This window comes from Colius striatus, chromosome 1 (genome assembly GCF_028858725.1).
Source record: "Colius striatus isolate bColStr4 chromosome 1, bColStr4.1.hap1, whole genome shotgun sequence".
Classification (NCBI taxonomy): domain Eukaryota; kingdom Metazoa; phylum Chordata; class Aves; order Coliiformes; family Coliidae; genus Colius; species Colius striatus.
In genome coordinates this window covers 25528622-25542201 of record NC_084759.1, presented here as the reverse complement: position 1 = coordinate 25542201, position 13580 = coordinate 25528622, and the positions used below count along the sequence as shown (strand labels likewise).

Below are 13580 nucleotides of genomic sequence, written 5' to 3'. Positions count from 1 at the left end.
ATAAGAGCACATCAAAGCAGAAAAAAAAACCCCAGTCTTGGAAGTCTCTAATATAAGCGGAACTCTGGTATACTATTATATGTTCAATATGTTCAAGCTGTTATTTATACTTCCAGTAGATCACATATATTTCATTGAACGAGAACCCAATTTTGTTGTAACATTTTATTTACTTATATCTACTGTGAAACTGGTTGTTCTGTTAAATATTGTGTTATGAAGGCATCATGAAAATTTTTGTTCAGTTTCCTCTGATCTTTGCTTAATGTTTTGTAACATCTTAATAACCCCTCTGTGAAGCAGCTCAAAGCACCACAGTAATTTCCAATGTGGGCTTTCCACTACAGCTTTATAGGCAAAGTAAATAATTTTGTTTATATTTTGTGTAATTTGGAAGGAAATGTTAGTGTCTACATTCATAATCTGAAAGATTCACAGATCTGTGGATGCCCAAATAGTATCCTGTGCCAAAATATGCTTCTAGATGTATATTTTTATAAGTGTACGTATAACACACATATCTTTTTATACCTGCATAACAGGATAGATATGTATATATGTATACTTAGATATATAGAGATAATTTGTATGCACTATGTGACTGAGACACATTAAAGGTTAATAATTGCTCTGGTAAGTGAAAGAGAGATTCAGAGGTCAAGAATACAGCCCATTAAAGCATCTGTCGTGTGTATACACACAGAGTTGTCTCTGTCTCGTTGGCTGGGAATATTTACCTCTCTGTGCACTTGCTTATATGATTTAAACATTAAGTATTTAAGTCCAGTTCTTGGCCAAGTATGGCTTCTTTGCCACCCCAAGCAAATAAGAGCTGTGAATGGCAACCTACCAGGACATGGAAAATTGGTAGCCGTCCAGAGGCAATTCATTTCCTCACTAGCTTAGAGACTCCCGGGATGTGGAGGCTTCTTAACAGCCATCATCAGCTTCTGGGAATGGAAATGACAGGAGCAAAGTTGGACACAGCAACTGCTAAGGAATGGGTTTTTTTCAAGTCTAGTAGTAAATACAGCTTGACTAGGACTGAGCCAGTATCTTTCAATTTGTATATTATCCAGAAGGAATTTTTCAGGGTAGACTTTTATGTAGAAATAATAACTCATCTATTTAAAAACACAGCAGTCTATTAATCAGATTCACATTAGTCTAACAATACCGTTATAAACTGTTTGATCCTTAGATGAACTACAAGTATCAGCTTCCAGGTAAAGGTTCTGAAGGAAGGCAGAATACTCTTGTGCTGTGCTGCTTCAAAACTTCCTCAGAAACCTTCTTCAAAGCATAGAGACCACAGTGTGCATGATACAAAAAGAAAAATGTAGTTGATCCTTCAGGATCCTGCTGTTTGTTTCACAAAGATTCATTGCAGCAGCAGAAGCCCGGGAGCTAGCTGTGTTTTTTGATCTCCTGCACTCCAGTGTAAGAATCGTTTTGAGAATAGAGGAGGAGGATAAAGGCACAACGATAAAGGGGATTTCAGAATAAGTGATGTAAGCCAATCTAGAAAACATCAGCCTGGCCCAACAGTTTCAGTCCTCCTGTGACACGTGCAACTTTGTTGACATAAACAAGAAACACTTCACTAGTATTCCATTTTCTTACCTTAAACCTCTTGATGTCTACAAAACACTAAACAAGCAGACTCTTTCTGCGTGGACCTGTGAAATAGCTGCACAGGGTGGCTGAGCATGAAGGAAACAGGACAAAGCCAGCTAATCTTGACTTCTTTAGATAAGTGTGTTTTAGTTAGTCACAAATTGGTCCTTAGAAATTACTTTTCAGACCTTGATCTCATATGCTTATTTTTTTTTTAAGTTTGCAGAATTGTGATACAGAAAGGTTAAGTGACTTCTGACATTAATCATTGATATGTATCATCTGTAGATAACTTATGCAGATGCTTTGAGTGCCATCTAATAACTTATGCAGTGGAACTGGTAACTTCCCAGATCAAATAAGGGTATGTGCTAATGCGAAGACAGAATTAATAAAATGCAAGGATTTGCCTTGGATTTCCAAGTCAGAAATAAAGATAATAGCCAAAAAGCTGTACACCAAATAGATTTGCTAGTTAAGTGAAGACAGTAGCAGCTGTTCTGAAGAAAAAAGGTGAAGCACAGGCTCATTTTTGCTGAGGTCCGTAAAGTGGACTCTTTTCTTCCTTGAGTGGGTAATAGGTTTTCAGAGATGTTTTCACAGTTGTTTTCTTTAATAGTCTACTGCTTATCTCCTTGTTATTTATAATTATATATTCCATTTTTAATCCTTACGATTGTTTTTCTGTGTCATACCAAAAAAACCACACAATGTCTGTCCCATTGGTGGAACAAAGGCAGACCTGAGGGCATTAGGACTCCTTTTCCAGCTATCTGAACCTTGACCATCTTAAACTTGAATGCTCATGCAAAGAAAATGAATAGTCCCCTTCAGGGGCAAATTGTTGTTTTCAGGTATACTGGAGGTCGAAACAGCCTCTGAAAGTCTTTTACTGAGTGAGAAATCCTAACTAATCATAGCTTAATATCTCTGCGGTGCTGAAAATGAACCTGTTCCTAATCATAGAGATGAAGTTGCAAAAAGAGTGACAGCTGTAAGCCTCCCATTTTCCTCTGCTGCCTTTCTGGGTTACAGTAGTGTTTGTAAGCATGACTGAACCAAAATAGGTTAGTATAGGCACATCTAAGTTTCCTATAATGCTAAAAACAACGAGATGTTTCCAAAATGTCTGTATTGAGTTGTCGGGTTTTTTTTTAAAGAAGAGAAAAGAAAAAGGAAAGATGTTGCTACAGGATTACAGGTGTAAAATGGATTAGGGAGAAGATAGCAATAGTAATTAAGAACAATTTAAAGGAAAGTTTAACAGCTGTTGAATTCCAAAAGATTAAGAGGCTGTTTAAGTAAAACACACAGAGTAGGAGGAGGCTCACCAAGGAATGGACAAACAGTGAAGAGATTTCAAAGAGATTTTAAAGAAAAAGCCATGTAGAAAAAAAAACATGGTTTGCTGAAGAGGGTAGAGATGACTTGAAGTGGAAGATTAAAATATGTAGTAGTACAGTGAAGTCAAATCACAGTGAGCCAAAAAGATAAGAAAATCACTTGCTCTGTCATTTGCTAGTTTAGATGTCTGAAATGGGACATTACAGTAATTTACAAATAGTAGTTTTTAGGGTATACAATAACTAGAGCTACTGAACTGCATTTGTAATGTAGCAGTGCTGTTGTACTTGCAAGTATGTGTATCTTCATTGCTTTCTGACCTGCACTATCTGGCACATTTAAACAGAAATCCTAGGTTAGATTAGAAATCCTCATCTTTAAGCATATAAAGAAAAAAAAGGTTATCAGGAGTAGTCAACATGAATTCACCTAGGGGAAATCACGCTTTACAGACCTAATAGCATTCTATGATGGCATAACTGGCTGGGTAGGTGAGGAGAGAGCAGTGAATGTCATCTGCCTTGACTTCAGCAAGGCTTTTGACACTTTCTCCCATAATGTCCTCATTAGAAAGCTCAGGCAGTGTGTCTTGGATGGGTGGACAGTGAAGTGGATCGAGAGCTGGCTGAATGACAGAGCACAGAGGGTGGTGATCAATGGCACAGAATCAAGTTGGAGGCCTGTGGCCAGTGGAGTTCCACAGGGATCGGTTCTGGGGCCGGTCTTGTTCAACATCTTCAATGACCTGGATGGGAGGACAGAGTGTACCCTCAGCCAGTTCCCTGATGACACTAAACTATTTAAAAGTACCTCAAGAGGAGGTGTCAAGATGATTGGGGCAAGTCTCTTTTTCTGTAGTGCCCAGTGACAGGACAAGGAGTAAAAGGGCATAAAGTGGAATACAGGAAGTTTCAGTTAAACATAAGGAGAAACTTCTGTACTGTAAGGATGAGGGAGCCCTGGCACAGGCTGCTCAGGGAGGGTGTAGAGACTCCTTCTGAACTGGAGGTTTTCAAAACCTGCCTGGATGTGTTCCTGAGTGACCTGATCGAGGTGAACATGCTTTAGCAGAGGGTTGGACTGGATGGTTAGTTCCTTTCAACCCCACCCATTCTGTGATTTTTTGATTAGTGAATTAATTAATCATTTCCTTAACCCTAGCCCTGCAAAGTTTTATTTCTTATGCTGTGAGTGATTCCCTACTCAGGTAAGTCACAGTCCGCTTTGTCACTGACTTCATCTGTGATATTACTTTAATTTCTGACTAGTCATAACACCTTTGATATTTTAGCAACTCCCAAGATTGAAAGATACTATGAGTGGTGTGATAAACTAACTGGCATACTGGAGTGTTGGCAGTAGAGGGTGGGACATTTTACCATCTACTGACTTGGACATTTCACATGAAAGATATCAAACAGTACATGAGAGTGTGCTTAAAATTGCCTGGGAAAGCACAAAGAAAATAAAATATTATAATAGCACTGGAGCCCTAAATAATGTTATCTGAGTGACATCAAAAGTCAGCTATGTAGTAATATGGGTGTAAGTGCTGGCCGCTTTTGAGATTCAAATGAATCATGTATTTGAGTAGTACAGAATTCTTAATTGTACTTAATTCTCAAAATATTATACAGCTTTTGAATAAGAAGCAACAAAGACCAAGATCTACAGAATCTTGTCATTTAAGTAGGAGAAAGTTCAAACAAAGAGACTCTACTTGAACAGATAAATGAAGCTGGACAGTGGAAACAATTTTTCTTTTCAGATAAAATCAATTGCAAATCTTCCATTTCAGGTGTCAGCTGATCTTGATAATTTGTATTTTTCAAAGTTCTATAAAAATGACACTGTTACATTCTCTAGAATCAAGTCTTGACTTCCTAAGTACAGGATATGTAAATGTCCTTAATTGTGTGAAGTAACACAGTGAACTCATAAACTGGTCAATTAAAACCTGGAAGATAGCAGCTGAAATGAAGAAAATAACCTGTGTTGCAGTTAATGGAAAGTTTCCAACCAATTTTAATACAGTCACAGCCTTCCTGCTTCCTTCTGAATTCTTTGAAGTCTAATAGCTTGTTCTTGACAATAGCAAAAAGCATATTTCTAGACAGGAGTGTAGTAACAGGGGAAGCATATACCATCATTTATTGTAGTACTCTCCCAGACTCCAGCCACTTTCACTGCACATTCATTATTTATGAGAGATGGTTTCTCTGTGTTTTGTAATCCTGTGTGGGTTTTTGTTTCATGAACTCATCCAGTCTTCTATGTATTCCGTATATACTTTTAGCATCTTCACAATTCTTCAGCAATGAATTCCTCAGCCTGAAGACTCATCAGCTCTTGAGTTTTTTGTAAGCTTGACTCCTACTGCCTTTGTTTGGTTGCTCCTGAAAAGGCAGAGAACATTTAAACTACTTCTGTCCTCTTCTTGACACCTATAATTACATAGATCACACAGACCTACATTACACCTTCTGTCATTCTTTTACAGAGTGAAGGTTTCCAACTTAGTCGTTCCACTTCTGGAAACTCTTCTGTAAGTTTAATTGTTCTGCTGCCCCTCTCTGAATGTTTTCTGATGCTACTGTTTTCTTTTTTTGAGACAAGGAGCCTAGAAATGTGTGTTCAATCCTTTGTGCCAGTCTGAAACTAGACACATATACATTTCCATTAGTATGAGTGAGGCAAATTCTGTTTGACAGGAAATGGGCATATTAATTAGAGAAAATTCATTTTATCTTTTGGGAACTATGACTCCAAATTCTTTGCCTTGCCCTTTGTTAAAAGAAAAGTTAAAGAATACTTTATTTTTCCTGAAGCCAGCTTGGCAGAGGTAGCTGAGACATGTGGGAATATAACTGGTCATGACTCATTTAGGCTTTGAAAAGAAATGAGTATTTGTAAAATACATCCTATTTTGTTTATGAAAGTCCATTTCAATGCTGGAAGCATAACTTGTATTTGAAGTAAAGATCAAACAGCTCTGTAAAATCTGAATCATTATCTTGTGGAAATGCTTGCTACTAGTAATCAGTCTTTTTAATTCCTGTACATGTGTTAAAATTCTGCTTATTACTCACTAGCATATGAATCTAATGCAAATTGTACAAGAACTTTCATTATTCACTTGAACTTTCACTGGTTTTGCACTCTTAATGATTCTCTGCCCAGCTGAAATTGTCATTTTGAGTTTGTTAACTTATCTCAGTCAGGCTGTGGAACTGAAGAATAGAAATTTATTGAGTCATTTAATCTTGAAAGTAAGAGCAGGGAGACTACCCACTGAGCCATTCAGAATCCACTGTTCTTTTCTGTCTTTTGCACTCTAATTACATGTATCACAAAGGTAGAGTCCCTCTTTTTCTTCAGACTTAAAGTGTAGAATTTCAGTGTACGTGTTTCTCTTCAAGATGTCCAAAGAAAAAAAAATCAGAGATCTTTTATCAAAAAGTTAACAGTTCATTTATTTTTCCAGTTTGCCCATTGAAGGGAAAGGAGTCATTGTTCAATCTCATTTCTCTTAACACCTACCTGGAAAATTTAGAGTTTATATTGTAATACTGTCAAGACACAGTCACAGTCATGTATCCACTCAGTTGGCATTGACTGAAACATAACCCAGCTATGGGCTAGAGCGATTCCGACTTTCACCAGAGTCATGTTTGAAAACTTCCAAAACATGCCAAAACATAGAGTGATATCAGTTCCCTAAAACTGCAAAGTATTACCTTTGTTATTGTAAACGAACACCTGAAGTAGAGGGAAGACTGAGTAGGTAAAAGCCACACAGAAAGCCCATGAGTTTCCAAACTTTGAGGAACCTTTAACTATGGAAGGGTTTCAATGTCTACCTTCCCCATCCTGTCTTGTAATAATTTTTTAATGACAAACAACACAAAAGTGATATGACTGTATCATGTATATCCAGGTAGGGGCATTAGGGTTGATAATCTTGTAGTTCAGAAATGCCATGAGGTCCATAACTCACGTAAATGCTATATAATCTGATTGAAACACCCCTCTGGACTTTACATTTTGTTGTATTGCTAGGTTCTTTCCTCAGCAGCTGCATCACAAATCTTACTCTGCTTTTCACATGTATAAGCTCACAATACTAGTTGAAATTGAGCACTCCTCACATTACATCATCATATCTCTGCAATTAAGAGGTCTCACTTCTCATTAAGAAGTTTCTCTGGTTTTTTTTGACATCATTGTACTTATCTGCAATGGTCTAAAGCAGCTGTTGTTTTCCTGGGAAAACCACCAATAGCATATTATAAGCTGGTGATTGGTCAGTGATTGGTTACATTTGTCTGGTTTTACAAAGATCAATAAAGAAATGGATATGCAAAGTTTTTTTTATTCATTAGTGTAAAATTTTTAAAAAAGCATATTTCCATTTAAAGACTGATTGTCATTAAAAGTTTTTACAAGTACATTTTCAAGGTAATTATCAACAGAAACTATTATCTTGTATATGGGAATTAAGATAAATATGTCATCCTGAGAACAGTGAGTCATAGAGAAACAGAAGAGAGAAGTCCTACCAGCCAGCCCAGATAGACCTCTCTGCTCCATCAGCCCTGCTAGATGTGTAGCTAACGAGGGAACAAGACTCAAAGGCAGACATAGAGAATATATTCCCAAGCAAGGCATCTGGATCTTCCAGTTGCCAAGTATGGTCTGTTTACACTCATCATAAATGTTAACGCTATGACTAGGAGACAAAAAGGAGGAAGAAGACAGGACAAAGCAGCAGGAGATGTAGCAGAACATGGTAGTAAGTCATCCTTCCTGAAATGGATTGCTTATGTTACTTGAGATGAGGCCATATTTCATTCTAATCATCAGGCTATGCCTTTGCAAGGTGCTTTGGACAAAATGATCATGCTTTATAAAGAGATATAAAAATTGCAGATGAGTGTGTTTGGACTGTGCATTTCACTTAGCTGACTATAACAAGAAAAGATACACAGCCAGAAAAGTTGAGATCTAAAAGATAATACATGTAAAAAATATTAACAACGTTTACTTCCAAACCAGAGACTGTACTAGCTTTATAGCAGTGAACTGCATAAGGAATACTGTAGTATTTGTGTGGAACTACTTCTACTATTTCATATACAGTAAATATTATTTCATTTTTGCTTGAGACAGAATACTTAAAAGTTACAAAATTAATGTTATAATTTAACGAAGCAGTGAATTTTTAGAAATGATACTATATTACTTGTTGTTCACAGCTAGGGAAACTAACATTCAAAGATTACATTTTAGGTACAAAATTTCTAGACCTTTTAGCCCAAGGAAAAATTGCATGAAAAGACAAAAAGTTTAAAAAGGTATACAACTTTATTTGAAAATACTTACATCTGTGTTGTTCACACAAGTGATATAAAGTACTTGAACATAAAAGCAAAAGACAGTGATTTTTTTTCTAAATAACTACCAAAGGAAAATATTGGCTCCTGAATTTGAGCACACAGATATTTTTGGAGAAGAGATTATTTTTGTGTAAAGCTTCCTTTTATTAACAATTGCTACAGAAAACCAGCATTTTTGTGGCATGGAATCACTTTTCAGTAATTCTTTCCAAACATTTTATCTCAATCTTTAGAAATTTTTTAAATGTTTCATAAGATGAGAGCAGGAGTTCTGTAATTTTGAAAATGTCTGTGTGCTGGGCAAAGCAAAAATGAAGCAAACATATGAATTTTTCAAACTGTTTTTGCTTTGCTATCGCAAGGTAGCGAGGCATGTACAAATGTGCACATACCACACAATGTACATACATGTGCACAGTTTAGACACTTCAATACAAAATATGGTCTTACCAAGTGGGTGCCCCTCCCTCTCATCTTTTCTCGGTTGCAGTAGGTGGACTCATGAGTGTGTACATTTGTAACTGAAGAGAAGCTTCAAACTTTGATAACTTCATTTCAGTCTGGCCTTTGCTTTGAAATCAATAAAGAACCTCATCTGCTACATGCTAAAGTTGAGGGAAAAGCATTGTGTGGAACAGAAAGACCTTTTAATGCCTGGAATTGTGTGGACATCTACTTATGTGTTCAAGTATCTGATTACAGCATAGCAAGTTCCCATAATAGTCTCCAAACTTCTTCGTGTGGTATTTGATCCAGAGATTTCTTCTGTCTCAAACAAGCCAGTGGTTTATTGCTGTGTGCCACATGAAAGTTCCCTGGATGCTGCAATGATTAGTCAGTAGTGGAGGGTGAATATTTGCAGAGTTAACAAAGAAAGAAGAAAATATTATATATTTAATTTCCAGCTTTCATAACCATCTCATAGACATAAATGTGTGATGGATATTTCTGGTCTGATATAACACCAGTCAAGACTGATAGTTCTATTTTGATTGCCTTTAATAAGAGGAAATTGGTTTAATCTGGTGTGTTTGGTTTTTTTCTCAGAAGAAGGATGTTTTCTCACTACTATTTATTCAAATTAAGATCTTAGTTCAGTTCATTTTCCATGAATGTTTTGCATGACAGGGATTAAAAATAGTTCTTCACAGGCACTCCTGACAATATAGGCTAGGTTTATTTAATCAAGGAACAGAGACAATGCCAATTGACCACAAGAAGAATATTTACAAAAAGCACACCTCCTGTGTTGCTAATGGCAGTTGTTTATCTAAAATACTCTTAAAATGCTCTTGATTATGGTGATTCTGCTACTTTTCCTTCGCTGTGGTTACAATGGAAGTTTTCTGTCAGTGCCACAGCTAAGTTGAAATGAATACATCACAAACAGAATAAAAGCCAAGAAAATGCATGTAAGTAGGTTTTAATAAAAAAGGTATATTTGAAGTAATTGTTACCCTCTACATAAGTCTTTTGCAAGAGAGCAGCAAATGCAGACTTAGAAACTTTCTCCTATATTGTAATGAGGATATAGTTTTTATGAATGCTTTCTCTGTTTAAGTCTAAAAGGAATTTTGAAATATATTCATTTTAGTAGATATGATTTCTAGAAAACTTAACATTTAATTTTTAAAAATTGGGTTAATAACAGTGTTTTTGAGCCAGTCCAGTATGCCTGTGTGCATTTTGGATGCATGTACAAGTAAGTCCAATAGCTTCATCCCAGATTCATTCCAACTCTTGAATGTTGACTTCATTTGGAGTTTTAAGTCGGGTCAATCTGCAGTTTCTTGGTTAAGTTCAGTAAGGGCAATGTTGGGCATCTTCCCCAGCAGGAATGAGAAAAATAAGTATTCTGTATGCAGTGCTTGTCCCAGGTAAAATCAGTTTTACAGTCCTAATTCTGTGAGTCACTGGGCAACATGACTCACCCAATCTCACCTAACAGCAACTTGAATTCCAGCCCAATGCTCTGCTCCCCAGGTAACTGAAGTACAGTTATTCTGAAGCCTTTTGTTCCCCTTCCTAAGAGCCTCTCCTAGGCACATTACATAAGCACGATCAGGCTTCTCACTGATACAAGAAGAACTGTGACTATATGTGAGTGTATATATAGTTCTGCAATGTGGAGTGGCATGCATGAGTTCTCTTGTTCAGTCTCACAATATCTATTGCTTTTCATCCCTGACGTTGAGGGGGGTATGCGCCATTCTTTGGGAAATGAAAATTTGCCATTCCTAAACAGATGCTTAGAATTTGACTTCTGTATACAGCAAATTCAGAAGCTCCTTTACTTTTAATAGTGCAAGACGAATGACTTAGGGAGGAGAAAGAAAAATAAATATAATTAAATGTGGTATTGCAATCTCTAAGTGGAACAATTCCATAAAAATTTTGGCTCTGCATTTAATTCCTTTTAATTTGCCAGACTGCTTGCATCTTAAATTAAATTGGCATGTCATTTATATTAAAAATTGCTTACTCTATTTAAAAAAGAGATCTCTGTGTGTGCAGGAAGAAACTGTCCTCTCAGTACTTCATATTACCTAGCACTTAAGGCTCTGAAAATGGTGGCACAATTCTTGAAATCCCATACATAATTTTATATCTAAATTCTGGCATGTATTTCTCAGTCTAACCCAGATCTGAGAGTAGTTTTCTTTCTGTCTCAGGATATGGTGGACAGGGACTGATGTAAAACAGTGAACCAGAAAGCTAGTAAGTAAATGTAGGCAACAAAGTGACCTGAAACAATGGTCCCCTTAGAGGTTTGCTTCATGTAAAGTGGTACAACTCAAGGAAAGATGAGAAGGTTTTCATAAGCTGAGCACATTAAATCTTTTATATGCACAGTGCATCCACAACATCACTTGTGATGGCTGTGTAAGGCAAAGCCTTCAGAGTAAAATCCATTAAACCGCGCTGAGATTTAAGTGCCAGAGTGCTTTCTGAATCAAGGATAGTCTTCTGCTAGCTCTGTAGGAATGTTTTTAGGAAAATACATTTACTATTTATATTCATGTCCCACCTCTAAATATATCACAGTTGCCATTTTAGAAAGAAACATCAACTGTACTCATAGCAGCCAGATGTGAGCAAATGACGAGGTAGAGAAGGGCCAAGTGTGAGTGTTCATTTTGTGCAGAGCATCCCCAGTGATGCTTTGGCTCCACTGTCCCTTTGCCTTTCTTTTCTGCCCAAGATCTCAGTGCCACAAGTCTCTGCCCCACAAGTTTGCACAGAGATAATTCAGTCAGGCCACAGATCTCCTGCTTGTGTATCAGAAAGGCAGCTGAGAGATGTGTACCATCCATATCTCAAGGATACAAACAGTAGAAGGCTCAGGCTGTCTTGTCATGCTCCATTCAGAACCTGTGAATCAGTGGCCCTGCTTTTACAGACCTAGTTTAGATCAAGTAGGAAACGTGGAAACACTCGGTCAAGCATTAGGCTTACTGGCCTGAAAAAGGACCTGTTTGGAGTTTTTTTACCTTTTTGTGGAAGGTGTAGGAAGGAACTTCTCCCTGCTAGAATGAGATTTCCTTTTGTTGCTTTCTCCAATGTTCTTAGCATCTGAGCAATCTCTTAGGGTGGCATTTGGCATTATGGATGAAATTCTAGTTAAAGTTTAGCATCAAGTAGGAACTCCATGACTGGAGGGCTTTTAATGATTGGTACAATCTTTCACAATTTCTTTGCTTTGTGATCCAGCTATCTGAAACCCAGCTCCTTCACTAAGGATCGTTTGCAGATTTTATCTCTGGGCAGTGTTGTGAGTGTAATCTAAATTGCGATGGGCATTGTGGTCCTGGCAACTTAAGGAAATGGCAGTGTCACAGAGTACAATGAGTAAAAGTTTTTATCCTCTTAAGTTGGTGATCACAGAATCACAAAATCTCAAGGGTTGGAAGGCACCTCAAAAGATCATGTAGTACAACCCCCCTGCCAGAGCAGGGCCACCTAGAGTAGGTCACAAAAGAACTTATCCAGGTGGGTTTTGAATGTCTCCAGAGAAGGAGACTCACCAACCCATCTGAACAGCCTATTCCAGTGCTCTGTCACACTCACAGTGAAGAAATTCTTCCTTGTGTTTCTTTGGAACCTCTTATTTTCCAGCTTATACCAATTGCTCCTTGTCCTGTCATTGGATATCACTGAGAAGAGCCTGGCTCCTTCCTTCTGACACCCACCCTTTATGTATTTGTAAACATTAATGAGGTCAGCCCTCAGTCTCCTGTTCTCCAAGAGCCCCAGCTCCCTCAGCCTTTCATCAGAAGGGAAATGCCACTCTTTTCATCATCTTTGTGGCCCTGCAGTGAACTCCCTCCAGCAGCTCCCTGTCCTTCTTGAACTGAGGGGCCCAGAACTGGACACAGTATTCCAGGTGTGGTCTCACGAGGGCAGAGTAGAGGGGCAGGAGAACCTCTCCTCGACCTACTCTCGACCTACTGCCCACAGCCCTTCTAATCCACCCCATGATGCCATTGGCCTTCTTGGCCATGAGGGCACATCGCTGGCTCATGCTCATTCTGCTGTCCACCAAGACGCCCAGGTCCCTTTCCCCTACACTACTCTTTTAACAGTTCATTCCCCAGCCTGTACTGGTACATGAGGTTATTCTTTCCCAAATGGAAGACTCTACACTTGCTCTTGTTGAATTTATTAGATTTCTCCCTGCCCAACCCTCCAGCCTGTCCAGGTCTCGTTGAATGGCAGCACAACCTTCTGGTGTGTCAGCCATTGCCCCCAGTTTAGTATCATCAGCAAACTTGCTGACAGTGGCCTCTGTTCCCTCATCAAGGTCATTAATGAATATATTGAACAGTACTGGTCCCAGCACCCACCCCTGAGGGATTCCACTAGAGCCTGCCCCATTGATCACCACTCTGCCTCCTTCCCTTCAACCAGTTAACAATCCACCTCACAACCTGATCATCCCGCCCACGCTATCTCAGTTTTGCTGCCAGGATGCTGTAGGAGACAATGTCAAATGCTTGACTGAAACCAAGACAAACCACATCCACTGCACTGCCACCATCTATCCACCTGGTTGTGTCTTCATAAAAGGCTATTAGGTTGGTCAAACATGACTTTCCCTTGATAAAACTATGTTGACTGCTCCCAATGACCCTCTTATCCTTAAAGGCATTTAAAACACCTGGAGATAGCACTCAGGATAAGTTGGCCCATCACCTTTCCAGGGATGGAGGTGAGGTGATCAAT

At 38.3% G+C, this 13580-nt stretch overlaps 1 protein-coding gene across 2 annotated transcripts in view; it reads left to right on the top strand.

Annotated features, from left to right (window-relative positions):
• Positions 1-13580, top strand: part of TRPC4 (transient receptor potential cation channel subfamily C member 4) — a 150141-nt gene that overhangs the window by 11129 nt on the left and 125432 nt on the right. The window contains exon 2 of one of the 2 annotated variants that reach the window (XM_061993997.1): positions 5462-5506. The exons of the other annotated variant lie outside the window; for it this stretch is intronic. The gene's annotated coding sequence lies outside the window, so the exon portion shown is untranslated. The remainder of the gene's footprint in view (positions 1-5461; positions 5507-13580) is intronic. 2 annotated transcript variants of the gene reach the window in all.